The following is a 19,798-nucleotide window of genomic DNA, read 5'->3' as shown; positions in this document are numbered from 1 at the left end:
TTCCGTAAGCTCGTAACTGTTCAAGAAGGAGGAGCTGGAGGAGGGAGGGAGGGAGGAGGAGATTAGTGTTGTAACGTCCCGCCGACAACGAGGTCATTAGAGACGGAGCATAAGCTCGGATTAGGGACGGATGAAGAAGGAAAGCAGCCGTACCACTTCCAAGTAACCATCCCGGTGACAGCCTTAAGCCATTTAGGGAAACCACGGAAAACCTAAATCAGGATGGCCGGACGCGGGTTTGAACCGTCGTCCTCCGGAACGCAAGACCACTGAGCCATTTCGCTTGGTGACTTCTGTTCAAGAGGCGACAGAACAGTACTGTATCAATAACCTTCCGCAATTAAAATATTCTTTTTCTTCGCCTTCTGTGGCTTTACCTTATCATTCGTGGTGAACTTTGGCCTCTTCAACAATTCTTTTCCAGTTATCACATTTCACAGCTCGAGGTTCCCACCCCCTACGGTCCATTTTGCGCCACCCCTCCATCATTTTACCTATGCGTGTGGTTCTCGGCCCAATTCGTCCTCTTTGGCCCCCTGGATTTCCATCTAATATCCTTTTACCTCCTTCCACCACGGCACGTTCTCCGCCCATCTCAATCTGGCTGATTTCAGCATCTTTGTAGATAGTGTACAGCACATGACTATACCTCTTCGTCTATCTTCCTCTTTTCCTTGCTGGGCCAATGAATCACCGCAAGACCTTTCTCTCAGAGACACCTATCATTCTAATGTATTTTCGTTGATTATGACCGAGCTTCCGAGGGAGGTGCAGCACTGGTCTTAATAGTGTTTTGTACGTGGTTAATTTGCTGATACAGTTAAGATGACGTGTTCAGCTCTTACCTACATAGTTGGATGCCGTCAGAAGCGGCACACATTCCTCCTTCAGTACACAAACACGGTTAGGGCCGTTAGGGACAGTTAGCCCCACTTTAGAGGTTGTACTGATGGATGCGTCAGGTAAACACAGAATCCCAGCTCGTCTGAAACACTTCAGTCCAGCAGTAGGGTTTCTCGGCCACATTATTCAACTTTGGATCACTTAGATGGGGATGGAAACTGTGTTTATCAACATTGTGCTATGTGCAGAACAATTCACCGGTATGGCGTACTGCCAAAAGTTGCATCATTTACCTTCTAGACGCTTCAAATCGACCATTAACGAAGTAATAACTCTGTCTCTTTACACTTCTATACTGATGACTTATCAACTTCCCTAAAGACGTTACCTGGTCCCTTTAATCCCACAAACAAACCAATCAATCAACCAACCAACCAACCTAAAGACGTTATCCCATTTCGCCAGAAAACCATATCGAAATGATTGTGACATCCACCATAATATCGAATTGGCAATTACGCTACTAAATTGTGGACTAACGCATTGACCAAGACATTATAGCGTATATAGCATAAAACCCCAGTTTTCTTTTAAAATCAGGACACTACACCTCTCGGTGACAATGATGAAATACATCCTCTCAAGCAGTAATTTCTGTTAGAAGCAGTAACGCAACAACCGAATAATTTGGTACAATCGTGTAGCTGGTTTCAAACTCAGTTGAGTCATGTAGACTTAAGTAGTTCCGCTCATTAAGTGGAGTGAACATCAACTAATGTAACGAATGGTAGCTCGCCGTAAATTGTGATAAATGGAAAGTACATGCACGAGCGCAAGCTAAATTGAGTAAAATTTTAGTCGGCCGTCATAACCGACCAGTGAATTAATTCAAATCAGTCCAACTGCTGAGCGTAACTTAACGAGTGTCAGGATATAACAATGAGTTGCGAAGAGGCCACTTGGGGCGACTGATATTTTTTTACGAGCAGTCTGTGGTGAAGTGTAGCGCAGTACTGAAGCAGACAATATATTAGTACGACCTGTTTTTGAATACATTTCGAGTGTTTGGGATGGCCAGCGGTTTAGTTTTACGAATTACAATGGAAGGAGTTTAAATGTGCCTTGCTACATTTGTAACTTGCAAGTTTATCAGTATTAACAGAGATGCTTCGAGGTAGTACACAAGCGAGCCTTAGCGGAAAGACGTTACTTTCGCGAAACACTGTCGGACAAATTTCATGAGAAACTGGGAACGCTGCAATCGTCTCTGTCGTATATCTCGACGAGTGCCCACAGCAACAAGACAGAAAAAGCGGAACCATACTTCCGCTTCTCGCGTTCTCCGTTCGGTAGTGCTAGCAGAAAAGAGATGTGAATATCGGATAAAGGTGCAGTGCAATCTCCACCATGAATGCTACAATGTCTTGCAAAATGTAAACTCCTCACACAAGGCCAGTAGAAAGCATTTTTCGCCTTAAGGGCTCTTAACTTTGGCTTATGTTAGTCACAACAACAGACACAGTTTGTCAAAGTAGTTTCCCCATTTGCGTCCCGTATAGTCGCTAGACATTCTCCATTTCTCTCTACTCCGCTCATACACCGCGCAAAAGAAAAAGACGCTCATAAACTTCCTCTGTAATGGTACTTAGCTTGGCGTCCTGCGATGTCTGTCACCCTCGGACTCGATGACGCTTGCAAGACACAAGTTCCCTTAGGGCGTTGATTTCCACACATTTCACAGTCGAAAATGACACCTCACAGTGCATTGAGCAACAACAAGACGTTCGCAACAACATTCAACACCACAGACATCCCCCACACGGTTCAACCCTGCTCTAAGGATAATCGTGGAGCTGTAGCCCTAATAAAAGTCATATGACTCCTTTGGAGTGTAGTGTGACCACAATTTTTTGCTCTGGTATATAGAGTGGAACCACTTGTGATCGTTCAAAACCTTTCCCCGAAATTGGAACGATGTCAGAAGCAGCAAAGAGTGTTTATGCCTTTTCAGCCACCTACTTTCGCACTCTCCTGTTAATTATATTCAAAATGTACCTATCGAGAATTTCGACAACCATTCAGCTGAGTGGTGCCTCGTGGCTGCTCCAGCGCGCAGGGGCATGCAACCCATTCGATACCACTCAGGTGCAGTTTTCAGACTTACACTTATCAGCTAGAACATTATGATGACCTACCTAAAAGCTTCAAATTCTAAAGGTGGCAGGGGTAAAATACAGGGAGCGAAAGGCTATTTACAATTTGTACAGAAACCAGATGGCAGTTATAAGAGTCGAGGGACATGAAAGGGAAGCAGTGGTTGGGAAGGGAGTAAGACAGGGTTGTAGCCTCTCCCCGATGTTGTTCAATCTGTATATTGAGCAAGCAGTAAAGGAAACAAAAGAAAAATTAGGAGTAGGTATTAAAATTCATGGAGAAGAAATAAAAACTTTGAGGTTCGCCGATGACATTGTAATTCTGTCAGAGACAGCAAAGGACTTGGAAGAGCAGTTGAATGGAATGGACAGTGTCTTGAAAGGAGGATATAAGATGAACATCAACAAAAGCAAAACAAGGATAATGGAATGTAGTCTAATTAAGTCGGGTGATGCTGAGGGAATTAGATTAGGAAATGAGGCACTTAAAGTAGTTAAGGAGTTTTGCTATTTGGGGAGCAAAATAACTGATGATGGTCGAAGTAGAGAGGATATAAAATGTAGGCTGGCAATGGCAAGGAAAGCGTTTCTGAAGAAGAGAAATTTGTTAACATCCAGTATTGATTTAAGTGTCAGGAAGTCATTTCTGAAAGTATTCGTACGGAGTGTAGCCATGTATGGAAGTGAAACATGGACGATAAATAGTTTGGACAAGAAGAGAATAGAAGCTTTCGAAATGTGGTGCTACAGAAGAATGCTGAAGGTTAGATGGGTAGATCACATAACTAATGAGGAAGTATTGAATAGGATTGGGGAGAAGAGAAGTTTGTGGCACAACTTGACCAGAAGAAGGGATCGGTTGGTAGGACATGTTCTGAGGCATCAAGGGATCACCAATTTAGTATTGGAGGGCAGCGTGGAGGGTAAAAATCGTAGAGGGAGACCAAGAGATGAATACACTAAGCAGATTCAGAAGGATGTAGGTTGCAGTAGGTACTGGGAGATGAAAAAGCTTGCACAGGATAGAGTAGCATGGAGAGCTGCATCAAACCAGTCTCAGGACTGAAGACCACAACAACAACAACAACCTAAAAGCCGGTACATTCACCTTTGGCACAGATAGCAGCAGCGACAAATTATGGCATGGAAGCAATGAGATCTTGCTAGGTGGCTGGAGGGAGTTGGCATCACATCTGCACTCACAAGTCGCCTAATTCCTGTATATTCTGGGCAGAAGGGCGATGAACTCTGATGGCACATTTAATCACATCCTAGATTTGTTCGATCAGGTTCAGATCTGGCGAGTTAGGGGGTTATCACATCAATTGGATCTCGCCACTGTGTTCCCCAAACCGTTCCATCACACTTCAGGCCTTGTGACATGGTACGTTATCTTGCTGAAAAATGGCACTGCTGTCGCGAAACATGATCCTCATGAGGGAGTGTACGCAGTCTGCAACCAGTGTGCGATACTCCTTGGCCGTTATGACTCCATTGGATCCATGAATGCCTACATGAATGTTCCCCAGAGCATAATGGAGCTGCCGACAGCTTGTCTCCGTCCCACATGACAGGTGTCAAGGAGCTGTTCGCCTGGAGAACACTCCCACTGGCATGGTGAAGAAGGTACTGAGATTCATCAGACCACGCTATGCTTGTGAGGATCACGTCCTCATTTCCGTCGCAGTTGCCGATGTCGTGTATTAACAGTGGCACACGCATGGGTCGTTGGCTGTGGAGGCCCATCGTTAGGAGTGCTCGATGCACAGTGTGTTCAGACACACTTGTACTCTGCTCAGCATTAAAGTCTGATGTTAGTAGCGCCACAGCTCGCCGACTGTCCTGTTTTACCAGTCTGCCAAACCTACGATGTGTGACGTCTGTAACGATGGCTGGCCACCAGTCCCATGATGTCTGGATGTGGTTTCACCTTGGTTTCGCCTCGTGTTGAAGACATTCGCCTCAGTACTCCTGGAACACTCAACGAGTCATGCAGTTCCCGAAATGCTCACGCCGAGCCTCCGGGCCATCACAATCTGCCCTCGGTCAAACTCAGATAGATCGCGCACCTTCCTCATTCTACACACGGACAGCACACTAACTGGTACTATATGGACCGTGCGTTTGTCTGACTAGCAGTCAATCCTCGACAACTGACGCTGCTATCACCTGGACAGGTTTATTTCGATAGCAGGTCGATGAATGTTCTAGCTGGGTTTCGAGAAAGCGATACTGTTTCGCGCAGTGCATTCTTTCCTTGCCTCATCACATGCCCTCAATGCCGCCAGAGAACATTCAATCTCGCGATTAAAGTTTTGGCTTAGGCAGCGTTGAAACAATTGAAATCACAGCATTTACATGTGGTTCTAGCTCGAACGATCGTGCTCACGGAGTACTGCATCTTCCCCATGGCCAACAAGTCAATTACCTCAGTGACATTACCAAGTCTGTGTTCCAACATTACGACGAGTCACGCATACAGCTCACCTAACCTCTCAACGGGAATTGCTTTGCCCAAGGAATGTGTTCTTTTGTTTATTGTTTCAACTGGTTCCACAAAGCTGCAAATCACGCAATAACATCAAGGACGAAGAGCCAGTTACGTTTCCGCACTGGAAGTTGTTGTACTTTCGTTTTACCCATAACGGACGCGAGCCCTCAGTGCGGCATACGCCATTTCATTGTAGTTTATTTTAGCAGCTGGACATAGGATGTGGAAGCACATTTTAAGAAGACGCGGTTGCAATGGAAATGACCTGGAAATTTTAGTACTTGTATTTTTACCTCGATCGTTTTGAGATTTTCTTGTATAATAATTCTGTTAATGAACGCTTGACCTTCGACGTGTGTAAATTTTAGAGTTTTTACACTGTGAAAAGGTGGTAGAGTAGACTTTTTTTTTAAGGTTCATATTCGTCGTGCCTTACTTGAGCTGGTAGTAATCCGCTGCTTTGTTGCAGTTTAGAGTCCTTGGCACGTCTAATTTCAACTACAAGCGATTTTAATTTCTGGGATTTTCAGAATGTTCAGCCGGATTGACAAGCTGCATATAAAAATTAGTTTCTGGTAAAATATACTATTAGGGAAAAGCACCCCGATTACCCTCAAACTTTAAGAAATCGTGGCGGTGTATAAAATGCATCATTCATACACAATAAGGTATATTTGATCTTGTAATGTTTTCTGCCGTATATCTCCCCGCCTAATCTCTTCTTCAAGTGTCTTCTATAAACCCAAACAGTACCCGTCTTGTCAGTGCGTTTTCAACTGGCTGACATATGTTACGGTCACTCGAGCGTCATCTGGTCAATAAAATACACCAAACGAATAATTATATACGCATATTTAATTGGTTATTTTTTCCACTTGTTGTTGTTGTGGACATCAGCCCGAAGACTGCTTTGATACAGCTCTCCATACTTGACTACATCTACAGCTACATGCATACTCCTTATGGTGCGTGGCTGAGGATACCTTGCACCGCTAATAGTCGTTTCCCTCACTGTTCCACTCGAAAATACAGCAACGAAAATAAGACTCTATATACGTCTCCAAATGAGCCCTAATTTCTCCTACCTTTGTGGTAGGGAAGCTCTAAACGAATTTCCTCGATTTTGTACACAATGACTTTTTATGGAGAGAATGTGTTAAGAGACGAGGTCCAAACTGTTGTCAGCTGAGTCCTTAGATCCGTGGTTCCTGCGTGCTGAACACATTACGTTGTTTGTGAACATCCGCGCTTTTCAGACCGCTTAAGATGAAAAACAGGAAGCAACAAACATCATCCGGCCGCGTTAGAAAAAAAACTACCGGAACCAATTCACAAACCGGGTAACTCCATTATCTTTATTCTCTCTTTGCAGAATCGGAACGTTATCAGCTAGGCTCTACATGCAAAGCACGGAACAGGAACCACACACAAAAGCTACACAACGTTTTGATTTCCGTTTTCAGCATTTGATGCAAAACTACTGCCCTGACCTATTTCGCTCACGGCTATTCATCCCGCCGTAGTTGGTAGTCTGATAACATTACCATTGTTTAGGGGCCGCAGCTTTTCCTGTAGCGCAACGCGTTAAAAAAACTAATTGTCTCTTTTGTTTCGCCTCTTGGTGGATCGAGTAGATAGCTAGAAGGTTAGAGTTGTCTAGATTTGCAGTGCACCACAGGATTGGCAGACATTGAGCTTACACGTTTCACTGAATCCAGCTTTTTATGGTGTATTGTACGCTCCGAATTCTCCAGAAAATATGGCATCGCACGAGCTCCCTTTCATGGTTAGACACAACGTATTATTAACTGAAACAGATCAAGACTTTCGGTAAACGGCACTTCATTTTCCATTTTTTAAAATAACATTTTTGCTCATCTGGTTTGATAAGAACTAACATCTCCTGCTATCATATGATAATCTTCCCGTTATTGTCTCTCAACTGTAAGCAACATCCTCGGCGACATACAAGGGGAGTTCGACTAGCGATGTAACATATGAAACTTCCTCTTCCTGGCAGATTAAAACCGTGTGCCGCACCGAGACTCGAACTCGGGACCTTTGCCTTTCGCGGGCAAGTGCTCTACCAACTGAGCCACCCAAGCACACGTCACGCCCTGTCCTCACAGCTTTACTTCTGCCAGTACCTCGTCTCCTAACTTCTAACTTTACAGAAGCTCTCCTGCGAACCTTGCAGAACTAGCACTCCTGAAAGAAACGATATTGCGGAGACATGCCGTAGCCACAGCCTGGGGGATGTTTCTAGAATGAGATTCTGGAGCGATGTAACAGCTTTTTCTGAAATCAGGTTGCTTTTATTCGGGATTCTAATACGTCAATTTTTCCCCACTCTTTTGGTTACAAAACCCAATTTTTCAACATAATCTCCGTTCAATGCGACGGCCTTACGCCACCTTACTGGTGGGGGGGGGGGGGGGGGGTACCACCCTACTGGTCGACGTCGGAGCCAACGTCCTGCTGCATCAATAAACTCCACATCATACACATACTGCTTCCCCCGCAATGCATCCTTCATTGAGCTAGTCAGATGGAAGTCGAAAGGTTCTAGATCTGGGCTGTAGGATGGATGAGACCGAACAGTCCAATGAAATTTTCTGGGCTCCTCACAGGGTCGCATGCTTGAGTAAGGCCTTGTGTTGTCATGGAGAAGTTCTTTTGCATTTTTCTGACGACGAACACGCTGAAGTTGTTTCTTTAATTTCCTGAGGGTAGCACAGTACACTTCAGAGCTGATCGTTGCACCATTAGGGAGGACATCAAGCAGAATAACCCTTCGTAACCAGCAAGCAGCTCCGCACAGATGGTCTTCTGTTAGGTGAGGAGCAACCCAGCGGGCACTCAGCTTTGAGTACCCCGACTGGTGGACGTGTGTGTGTCAGCACTGCCAACAGAGACGTCCAGTTGTGCCGCAAGGTGTTTGGTTGTGATCCTCTATCACCTCGAGTGAGAGTGTCCGCACGTTCCAACATAGCGGGAGTCACAGCTGGGTGCGGCCGACAGGTACGGGGGAGATCGGACAGGTTTGCGCGACCTTGTTGCGACGATGACGGGCGTGTCGCTCAACAACTCACCGTGCTTTTGTTCACTGCCTGGTTTCCGTAGAAATCTGCAAGCGCCTATGACTATTTGCAATGTTCTGCTTGGAGTGCAGACAAACGCCATTTTGAAGGTACCGCCACCTGTCGGAACTTCATGGAACTACTAAAAAATGTGTGTGAAATCTTATGGGACTTAACTGCTAAGGTCTTCAGTCCCTAAGCTTACACACTACTTAACCTAAATTATCCTAAGGACAAACACACACACACACACACACACACACACACACACACACACACACACACCCATGCCCGAGGGAGGACTCGAACCTCCGCCGGGACCAGCCGCACAGTCTGTCTGTAGCGCCTTAGACGGTCATGGAACTACAGGGACTAAAGCGAGAATATTCCACGTTGTCCCACAGCAAAGTCCGCGAAACTGGTGAAGAAAAAATGTGTTGCATTACTAAATAAATGTCGTGTGACTAGGGCCTCCGTCAGGTAGACCGATCGCCGGGTGCAAGTCTTTCGACTTGACGCCACTTCGGCGACTAGCGCGTCGATGGGGATGAAATGATGATGATGATTAGGACAACACAACACCCAGTCCCTGAGCGTAGAAAATCTCCGACCCAGCCGGGAATCGAACCTAGGCCCTTAGGCTGACATTCTGTCGCGCCGACCACTCAGCTACCGGAGGCGGACGTTTCATTGCTTATTGAAATCACCTTCTATTTCACATATTCTAATCTTTATCTGCCGCCTATGACGCTTTCTATCTACATTCCTATCTACAATACAAGGCAGCGTTTAAATTCCGGCCGATGTATCTTTTCATTTCGCATTTTATCTATCTACTTTCTAACATTCGTCTGTATCAGCAGGTTTCAAATTCCAGTGTATTACTGTGCGGCTTTACTTTACTCAACCTATCTAGATTGCTTCTGGTGTGGAATCTGGTGATGTCTGCAGTGGTCGTGATAGCAGTGGGGGGGGGGGGGGGGGAGGGGGGAGATAGTGCTGGCAGGAGTATGTAGAGATAGTGTACGTGCTCGTGGTTGTCTGTTGTTGGAAGATTTCTGAAGAACAAAACAGATATTAATGAAGGAAAAGGGAAAATAATTTCATCTGCATACTCATCAGCTGACAAACTGGTGAAATCAGCGCTAGACCTAGAGAAAGTGACAATTCAAGGTGGAAAAGCACTCCAAAAATATTGTCATAAAGTACGGAAACGAAAAATATATAATGACAAGAAGCACTTGAAAATAATAAAAAAGTCGATGATCGCAATAGACAAGTTTGTTTTGGAAAAAGATGTAAGCCAGGCTATTTTACGGTTTTTATTGTCCATTTGATGGCGAACGAGCAGCGAAGGAAATGAAAGTAAGTGTTTGATCGGGAATAAAAGTTGAAGGGGAACCTATGTCAGCGTTTTGATTCAAAACGTAAATACCTGTCCCAAATGCTCCATGAGCTGTTCCAGAAACATTACGACGACAAATCCTTTCCAACTCCGACAGTGACTACATGTTGTCTGGTTTGTGGGGCACTCAACTGCGCCGCTATCAGCTCCCGTACAAATTCCTAACCTTTGCTTAGTCCAATCTCGCCACTTCCATGAATGATGATGAGGACACCACAAACACCCAGTCATCTCGAGGGAGGTGAAAATCCCGGACCACGCCGGGAATCGAACCCGGAACCCCGTGGGCGGGAAGCGAAAACGCGACAGCGAGACCACGAACTGCGAATCCGACGGTGACACTCCACGTAATAAGTACAACGAGGTACTCAAGGCAATCTGTACACTTGGAGTTTGTTTGGGAAAGGTGGCATAATTGCTGCTGGTGGAAGCTACAACTTTGGATAGTTATGTACAATCCTGATAATCAGCAGCAGAATCATCAAGTTCTAAACAATGTTCTGTTAATCCCGCCGTCAAAAGTCTTGGCCAGTAATCTGTTCTTCGGTCGCTGAGTCCTGCTCTCTTGTACGACAGGAAGGAGTACGGAAAAGTGATGAAACCAGCTTCCTTGGGGTAAAAAAATGGATCTAATACTATAAAAGTCCTGCCAGCCTACAGAAAGCGATTCGGAAATACCTTTCCCTACAGGAAACACGCAGAGATTTCTATAGTTCATTAAATTTATTCTGCTTCTATTGTATCAGTAATGTTCATTCGGATTTGTCGGAGACAAACGTTTTCGTATCCTGTGTGTGTCTCAAGCGTTACTTCAGTTCCTTACCTACTCTCTGGCAAACACTGAAACACAGATGTGCGGGGTTTATCAAAAGTAACAGCAGAAGAAGAAATCGTACGGCATTAATGGCCCATCTTCAGCATACGCTCACCAACAGAATCTCTTCGCTGTTTCCCTTCGCAGAACACAACAGTCGATGCGTCTTCGAGCAATGAGATGTTCGTCAATTTACCTTGAATTTCCTTCGGACGAAACTGCGATGAGAAACTTTAAAAGCCTCACAGTGAGCGCACTTAATCTCTGATGAGGGTAGCTTATTGTTTCATATGTTGACGGTAGGATAAGGAAGGCATAAGGATCTACGTCCGCTGCCCAAGCAAAGATAAATCGCACCGAGGAGAGGCATTTGCTCTGCTGTTACTCTTATCATTTCCTATAACTTACTGGAAACAGATAATTCATGTTCGTCCCCAAAGTGGCATTAGCCGCTATTGAACTGAGTGGAAACAATTTTAGTCCGTCTAAGAGTTCTCCGCATTTTCCTAGCCCATATTTGTCACAAGAATGATGTCTTACTTACACTGAATCCAGTACAGGGTGTTCAAAAATTCAATCACGAAACAAAAAGACATGACGACAGATACAACAACAAATATGCACTACCTTGAGCCGTGCGCGGCTCGTATTCATACCGTTTATTGCTTGGCATCTTGTCATTGCGGTTATAGCACCTCGTTTCTTATTCGATTTACTGACTTCACCAAGTTGCTGGCTTGCCTGCCCGTGAGTGGCAGCAGCAGCGCTTATCGACAGGAGTGCTGTGGTACTATCTTTGGAGTGACCGCTAGTATTTCCGGGTCGCGTTGTGTGGAGTGGGCAGATGCAAACGGACATCAGGGCGGTTGGGGGCGCAGCAGCGAGCAGGCCCGTGCAGCGCGGGGGCAAGCCGGTGCCGCTGGTGGCGTGCTGCCACTGCCGGATCGAGGAGGGGTAGCTGCGATAGCGACGACGTCGTCGCACACCGAACCCTGGACGTTTAAGTTGAATGAAGGGTTAACTGCTAATGAAACCTCGACTATTCTGAGAGCTCGCCTTTCGTCGGCAGGTTGTTGCTCCCAGGGCCGCTGAGCCTGGCGGCAACGAGTGAAGTGTTTCGAGGCGATGAAATATTGCAGCCATCTTTCTCTACTTGTTGTTCATCATTGAATTAAGTATTATTCTTACTAGTGAAGTGCAACCAGCGGTATTTTCTGCCTTGTGGCCGCTAACGCCCCAGTTACCTGCCCTGGGGGGGTTAGCGTACTTTTCCGGCAGTGTACCTTTCCTCGTCGTGTTGATGCTGTCCGACACGCCGTGTAGTTCGACAGCCTCTTGTATGGTACTGTGCATATTTTTTGGGGAGGTCTACCTTGGTTCTAGTGCTTCCTTCGGCCTTGGGTGTTTTCTGAAGACGTAGTGGTCTCTCTCTCTCTCTTCGCCCTTACCTAAAAATATTCCATCGTTGTACCGGTGATCGGACGTCAGGCGGATTGGTTAGTCCATGGGCCGGCGCTTAAGCTGCCCCTAGTTTGAGTTGCCATCCTGTTACGTGAGTACAACTCTTGGCTGTCCTGTCTCACCCTACCTTATGTTGGAGTTACCTTCCCAGGCCGACCCTTGGAACACTTGCTGAGAACTGCTTGTCCTGATTCCTTAGATTGTGATGTTAGTTTTAAGGATATTTGTAATTTTCTAATTATTGTTGCTGTGGCCTTCAGCCGAGCAATAATTTCACTTCTTTGGTGATAAGGCCTTCAGCCGTGTTACAGTAAGTTTTTTGTTTTAGCAAATGTTTTAAAAGCAAGGTATTTGTTGAGATGTGTGCTGTTTGGAATGGTTTTCCTGTTTTCTAATTCAGGCCTTCAGCCGTTTGTTATTTGAAATTGTTTGTGACCTTCAGCAGAGTGGTAATTTCAGTTCTTTTATAATAAGGCCTTCACAGCCAGGTTACAGTTTTATTTGGGATTGTTCTTCTGACTTCTAATTAGGCCTTCAGCCGTTTGTTGTTTGGAATTTTTTTCTGATAAGGCCTTCAGCTGTCATACAGTCAGCTGTGTTTTTTTTAAGAGATTGTTTTAAAATTTTAATTTCTTTAAATAAAGTTTACGTATTGGTTGTGCAACCGGGAGTAACTAATTACGGCCACATCCACAATTGTAACCTTATCCTGCTCCATCCTGAAAACCAGCTCTCAAACTGACAAAAAAAAAAAAAAAATTAAGTATCCAGAGGGGAGGGAGGAAACGTAGTGAAACTAGACGGATGGAGAGGCTATGTGATGTTATATCATCAGTGACTACAAATTCGAGTCAAATTCCTGAACAACTCGACGCTACGAGCGCGCTTATGAGTATGACGTTGTATGACGTTGCACCCGCTGCGTCCTGGACGTGTTCTCTGGTTCAGTTGGCAAGAGGGTTATAAAGCCACCGTACCGTTCGAAATGTGGTGTTACAGAAGAATGCTGAAGATTAGATGGGTAGATCACGCAACTAATGAGGAGGTATTGAACTGAATTGGGGAGGAGTTTGTGGCACAACTTGACTAGAAGAAGGGATCGGTTGGTAGGACATGTTCTGAGGCATCAAGGGATCACCAACTTAGTACTGGAGGGCAGCGTGGAGGGTAAAAATCGTAGAGGAAGGCCAAGAGATGAATACACTAAGCAGATTCAGAAGGATGTAGGCTGCAGTAGGTACTGGGAGATGAAGAAGCTTGCACAGGATAGAGTAGCATCGAGAGCTGCATCAAACCAGTCTCAGGACTGAAGACCACAACAACAACACCCTTTCCTGAAACAAGCTGCAGACAACTGCTGTAGCTGGCTCTACATGTCTAGGATACTGGCATCCAGAGAGATTTAACGTTCGAACTGGTCCCACACATGCTCTATCAGGGGACAGATCTGGGGATCTTACTGACAGTGGAGTACCTCAGCGACGCGCTGACAGTTCACAGAGATACAGGCCGTGCGTGGACGTGCACTGACATGTTGAAAAATGTCATCACTAGACCTTCGGATGAGATGTAACATTTGAGGGCGCAAGACGCCAATGATGTACATCTGTGCCGTCGGCGTTCCCTCAGTAACCGCCAACAGTGAACTGTAGGCGTACCCGCTGGCTGTCCACATCATGACGCCAAGTGTAACACCGCTGTGCCTCTCCAAAACATTGGGAGAATGAACCCCCTCCATTGGTCCCTGCCATACTCACCGACAATGATCATTCGGAAGTAATGAGTGCTGTCGACATGGGATCTCAAGATAGATTCCACATTCCTATATTTCCAGAAGGCTTGTGATACCGTTCCTCACAAGCGGCTATTAATCAAATTTCGTGCATATGGAGTATCGTCTCAGTCGTGTGACTGCATTCGTGATTTCCTTTCAGAGAGATCACAGTTCGTAGTGATAGACGGTAAATCATCGAGTACAGCAGAAGTGATATCTGGCGTTCCGCAAGGTAGTGTCATAGACCCTCTGCTGTTCCTGATTGATATAAATGATCTAGGTGATAATCTGAGCAGCCCCCCCTTAGATTGTTTGCAGATGACGCTGTAATTTACCGTTTAGTAAAATCAGACGATCAATTCCAATTACAAAATGATCTAGAGAAAATTTCTGTATGGTGCGAAAAGTGGCAATTAGTACTAAACAAAGAAAAGTGCGAGGTCATCCACTTGGGTACTACAAGAAATCCGATAAATTTTGGGTATACGATAAATCGCACAAATTTAAGGGTTGTCAATTCGACGAAATACCTAGGAATTACAACTACGAGCAACTTAAATTGTGGGGAAGGCGAAACATAGACTTCACTTTGTTGGCAGAACGCTTAGAAGATGCGACAAACCCACTAAAGAGACAGCCTACATTACACTTGTCCGTCCTCTGCTGGAATATTGTTGGGATCCTTACAAGGTAGGATTGACGGAGGACATCGAAAAAGTGCGAAGAAGGGCAGCTCGTTTCCTGTTATCAAGCAATAGGGGTGAGAGTGTCACTGATATGATACGCGAGTTGGGGTGGCAGTCACTGAAACAAAGGCGGTTTTCTTTGCGGCGAGATGTATTTACGAAATTTCAATCACCAACTTTCTCTTCCGAGTGCGTAAATTTTTGTTGACACCCACCTGCGTATGGAGAAATGATCATCATAATAAAATAAATCAGGGCTCGAACGGAAAGATTTAGGTGTTCCTTTTTCCCACGCACCATTTGAGAGTGGAATGGTTCGATGAACCCTCTGCCAGGCACTTATGTGTGAATTGCAGAGTAACCATGTAGATGTAGATGTAACGAAATGTACTGTTTTAGCTCCATCGTAATATCTGACGATTTGCGCATCAGAAGTTTTTATAGAATCTGTACAACTTTCAGAACATTGTCGTAAGAACAGCACTCGCGGAATATGGCTAAGTGCAACAGTCTGGCTTGTTGGAACATATTTCACAACAGTTTCACAAACTGTGTCCTTTGAAGGAACGCTTTCATGAATCCTTCGAATAAACAGAAATACACTCCTGGAAATGGAAAAAAGAACACATTGACACCGGTGTGTCAGACCCACCATACTTGCTCCGGACACTGCGAGAGGGCTGTACAAGCAATGATCATACGCACGGCACAGCGGACACACCAGGAACCGCGGTGTTGGCCGTCGAATGGCGCTAGCTGCGCAGCATTTGTGCACCACCGCCGTCAGTGTCAGCCAGTTTGCCGTGGCATACGGAGCTCCATCGCAGTCTTTAACACTGGTAGCATGCCGCGACAGCGTGGACGTGAACCGTATGTGCAGTTGACGGACTTTGAGCGAGGGCGTATAGTGGGCATGCGGGAGGCCGGGTGGACGTACCGCCGAATTGCTCAACACGTGTGGCGTGAGGTCTCCACAGTACATCGATGTTGTCGCCAGTGGTCGGCGGAAGGTGCACGTGCCCGTCGACCTGGGACCGGACCGCAGCGACGCACGGGTGCACGCCAAGACCGTAGGATCCTACGCAGTGCCGTAGGGGACCGCACCGCCACTTCCCAGCAAATTAGGGACACTGTTGCTCCTGGGGTATCGGCGAGGACCATTCGCAACCGTCTCCATGAAGCTGGGCTACGGTCCCGCACACCGTTAGGCCGTCTTCCGCTCACGCCCCAACATCGTGCAGCCCGCCTCCAGTGGTGTCGCGACAGGCGTGAATGGAGGGACGAATGGAGACGTGTCGTCTTCAGCGATGAGAGTCGCTTCTGCCTTGGTGCCAATGATGGTCGTATGCGTGTTTGGCGCCGTGCAGGTGAGCGCCACAATCAGGACTGCATACGACCGAGGCACACAGGGCCAACACCCGGCATCATGGTGTGGGGAGCGATCTCCTACACTGGCCGTACACCACTGGTGATCGTCGAGGGGACACTGGATAGTGCACGGTACATCCAAACCGTCATCGAACCCATCGTTCTACCATTCCTATACCGGCAAGGGAATTTGCTGTTCCAACAGGACAATGCACGTCCGCATGTATCCCGTGCCACCCAACGTGCTCTAGAAGGTGTAAGTCAACTACCCTGGGCAGCAAGATCTCCGGATCTGTCCCCCATTGAGCATGTTTGGGACTGGATGAAGCGTCGTCTCACGCAGTCTGCACGTCCAGCACGAACGCTGGTCCAACTGAGGCGCCAGGTGGAAATGGCATGGCAAGCCGTTCCACAGGACTACATCCAGCATCTCTACGATCGTCTCCATGGGAGAATAGCAGCCTGCATTGCTGCGAAAGGTGGATATACACTGTACTAGTGCCGACATTGTGCATGCTCTGTTGCCTGTGTCTATGTGCCTGTGGTTCTGTCAGTGTGATCATGTGATGTATCTGACCCCAGGAATGTGTCAATAAAGTTTCCCCTTCCTGGGACAATGAATTCACGGTGTTCTTATTTCAATTTCCAGGAGTGTATTTCGCTCCCGTACGTACCGTGTACACTTAAGATGGCTCTAAGCACTATGGAACTTAACAGCTGAGGTCATCAGTCCCCTAGACTTAGAACTACTTAAACCTAAATAACCTAAGGACATCACACACATCCATGCACGAGGCAGGATTCGAACCTGCGACCGTTGCAGCAGCGCGGTTCTAGAATAAAGCACCTAGAACCGCTCGGCCACAGCGGCCGGCCGTGTACACTGAAGAAAAAACAAATGTTGGTATGGCATTAATGGCAGGGAGGCATTGTCTGGAGTTGTTCGGGAGCCTCTTGCAAGTCTTTCTAAGCTGACGGAAAGAAATCGCTACACTAAAAACTAATTAATGTAGAGTAATGAAATTTTGGGAATCACAAGTTAATGCAACCGCGTGCTATGCCATTGCAAATGCGGAATGCTGGTACATGAATAACCGGTGTAACCGCCAGAATATTCAGTCCAAGCATACAGACGTACACGCATTGTCAGTTTGTGGGGTGGAGTTCTATGCATGTTGCACTTGGTCCGTCAATACAGGAGCGGTTAATGCTGGTTGTGCATGACGCTGGTGTTGTCGTCCGATGATGTCCCACATGTGCTCGATCGAAGACAGATATTTTGATCGAGCATGTTAGGCTGCAACAGAGGTACGTAGGCGAACTTTATCCTGTTGGAAAACACAGCCTGTTCATGAATGTTAGCATATACACGTCGAATCACCACGTTCACGAACATATTTGCAGTCAGTGTACGGGGAATAACAATGCGAGTGCTCCTGCTGTCACACGAAATTGCACCCCAGACCACAGCTCCATGTGTTGTTCCACTCCACCCTCCCAACCAATCAGCTGTCACCTGAGACACTCAAGTCGCAAATGGCGGTTGTTTGCGGTCAGTGGTACGCACGCTACAGGGCGTCTGGCTCGGAGCTGTCCTTGAAGTGGCAGATTTGTAACAATTGGTTGTGTCACTGGGGCAACTGCCGCTCGAATTGCTGCCGCATATATAGTTACGATTTGCAGGAGCCATACGCCGAACACGATGGTTTTTCCTCTTTATAGTGCCATTTGGTCGTCCGGAGGCGGATGTGCCTACATTCCTGCCAAGTCTTTCGGCAATATCGCAGAAGGAACATCCAGCTTCTAGTAGCTTATTTCACGAACTCGTTCAAGCCCAGTGACGTGTTAATAATGGCGTCTTTGTCACCTTACAGGCAATCTCGACTAACATCAACTCACCACGTCCAATCCGAAAGGTAGCTAACGCTCACGACCGTTGCAGCATTTATTTAAAAGCAAACCTGATCTGCAACCTCATCTATATCTACGTGATTACTGTGCTACTCACAATAAAGTACCTGGCGGAGGGTTCAATGAACCACCTTCATGCTGTCTCTCTACCGTTCCACTCTCGAACGGCACGCGGGAAAAACGAGCACTTAAATTTTCTGTGCGAACCCTGATTTCTCTTATTTTATCGTGATGATCATTTCTCCCTAAGTAGGTGGGTGACAACAATGTTTTCGGAATCGGAGGAGAAAACTGGTGATTGAAATTTCATGAGAAGATCCCGTCGCAACAAAAAACGCCTATGTCATAGTGGTGCTACTAGCGCCCCTCTCATGCGACTGTCGCGAAATCTGAATAGACATCTTTCGAATGTAGAAACACGCCTACCAACTTTCATTTATGTCGCTCAACTCCTTCTTGGTGTTGCGATTTTGTTTTCCGTCAGCGTATCTGACGCCACTTCGGCGATTTGAGACTCCTTGTGATGTAGACGAGAAGAAATGATGAGGAAACGGCCAGACCGTTAGCGAAAAACGTCTCCGACACGGCGGGGAATCGAACCCGGGACTACGCAATCTACACACAGCCATGCTAACCACTAGACGACGGGCTGATGATTTACACCGAAGGAAGCACCGAATGAAGTGGAAAAGATGTAAAAGTACTCTTGCACTACCTCGCAATTGCCCAAGGACGATAACACACTGCAGAATACGGCATTACCATTGACCGATACGAGATACCAATGCAACTACTTTTAAAAACTGTAACTAGGTAATTTTTAATGCCATTTCATCATTCGTTGAACGAAGAGGACAATGAAATAATATTAGCAGTTGAATATTTCTCAAAAATTGTCTTGAAATTTGCTGAATATGACAACGCAATTTCAACTCAGCAGTTGAATCTCCGCTACACTAAAGGAATTCGTCCTTACATTCAGCAAAATTTCGGGAACTTTTTGCGGAACTTTTAACTGCAGACATTAACAACCATAAGTTCCTACAGTTATGTTACAACAACCATAGCTAAGGGAAAAAAGAAGAATAGTAATCACACTGGATGGAAAATGAGTCACCAACAGGAGACATCACTCAAACACCACCTCTAGCCTATATCAAGACATCAGCTCTTGAGTCCACACAAGTTTCTTCACCTATGCCATATCGAGGTGAAACCACCCATGGATGGTTACATCCCGTGTTGTTGTTGTTGTTGTTGCTGTTGCCGTGGTCTTCAGTCCGAAGCTCTAGACGCTACTCTAACCAGTGCAAGCCTCATTATAAATGCCACTGCCTACACCTATCTGAACCTGCTTCCTGTTTCCAGGCCTAGATATCCCTCTACAGTTTTTGCAGCCCACACTTCCTTCCATTACCAAAATTCCTTGACGATTCAGGATGTTTCCTGTCAACTGATTCCTTCTTTAAGTCAAGTTGCACCGCAAATTTAATTTTTCGCCGATCCTTAACTGTTATTTAATCTAACCACCTAACCTTAAATTCTTCTACAGCATCATATTTCAAATGCTTCTTGCCTGAACTGCTTATCGTCCACATTTCACTTCCATTCAAGGCTACACTGCATACAAACACCTTCACCTTCATAAAAGACTTCCTAACACTTAAATTTATATTAGACTGGCCGAGTATTCGACGTTGCCCGGGTATGTACTTAATCCAGTCTTCTATTAGACTATCTCCTCCTTCCCCCCTCTCTCTGCCCCACTCCTCCTCCACCACTCATTCCCTCTGTTCACCTCTTCCACCCCTC

The sequence above is a fragment of the Schistocerca piceifrons genome, chromosome 1 (genome assembly GCF_021461385.2).
Source record: "Schistocerca piceifrons isolate TAMUIC-IGC-003096 chromosome 1, iqSchPice1.1, whole genome shotgun sequence".
In the NCBI taxonomy this organism is placed as follows: Eukaryota; Metazoa; Arthropoda; class Insecta; order Orthoptera; family Acrididae; genus Schistocerca; species Schistocerca piceifrons.
This window is presented reverse-complemented; position numbering follows the sequence as displayed.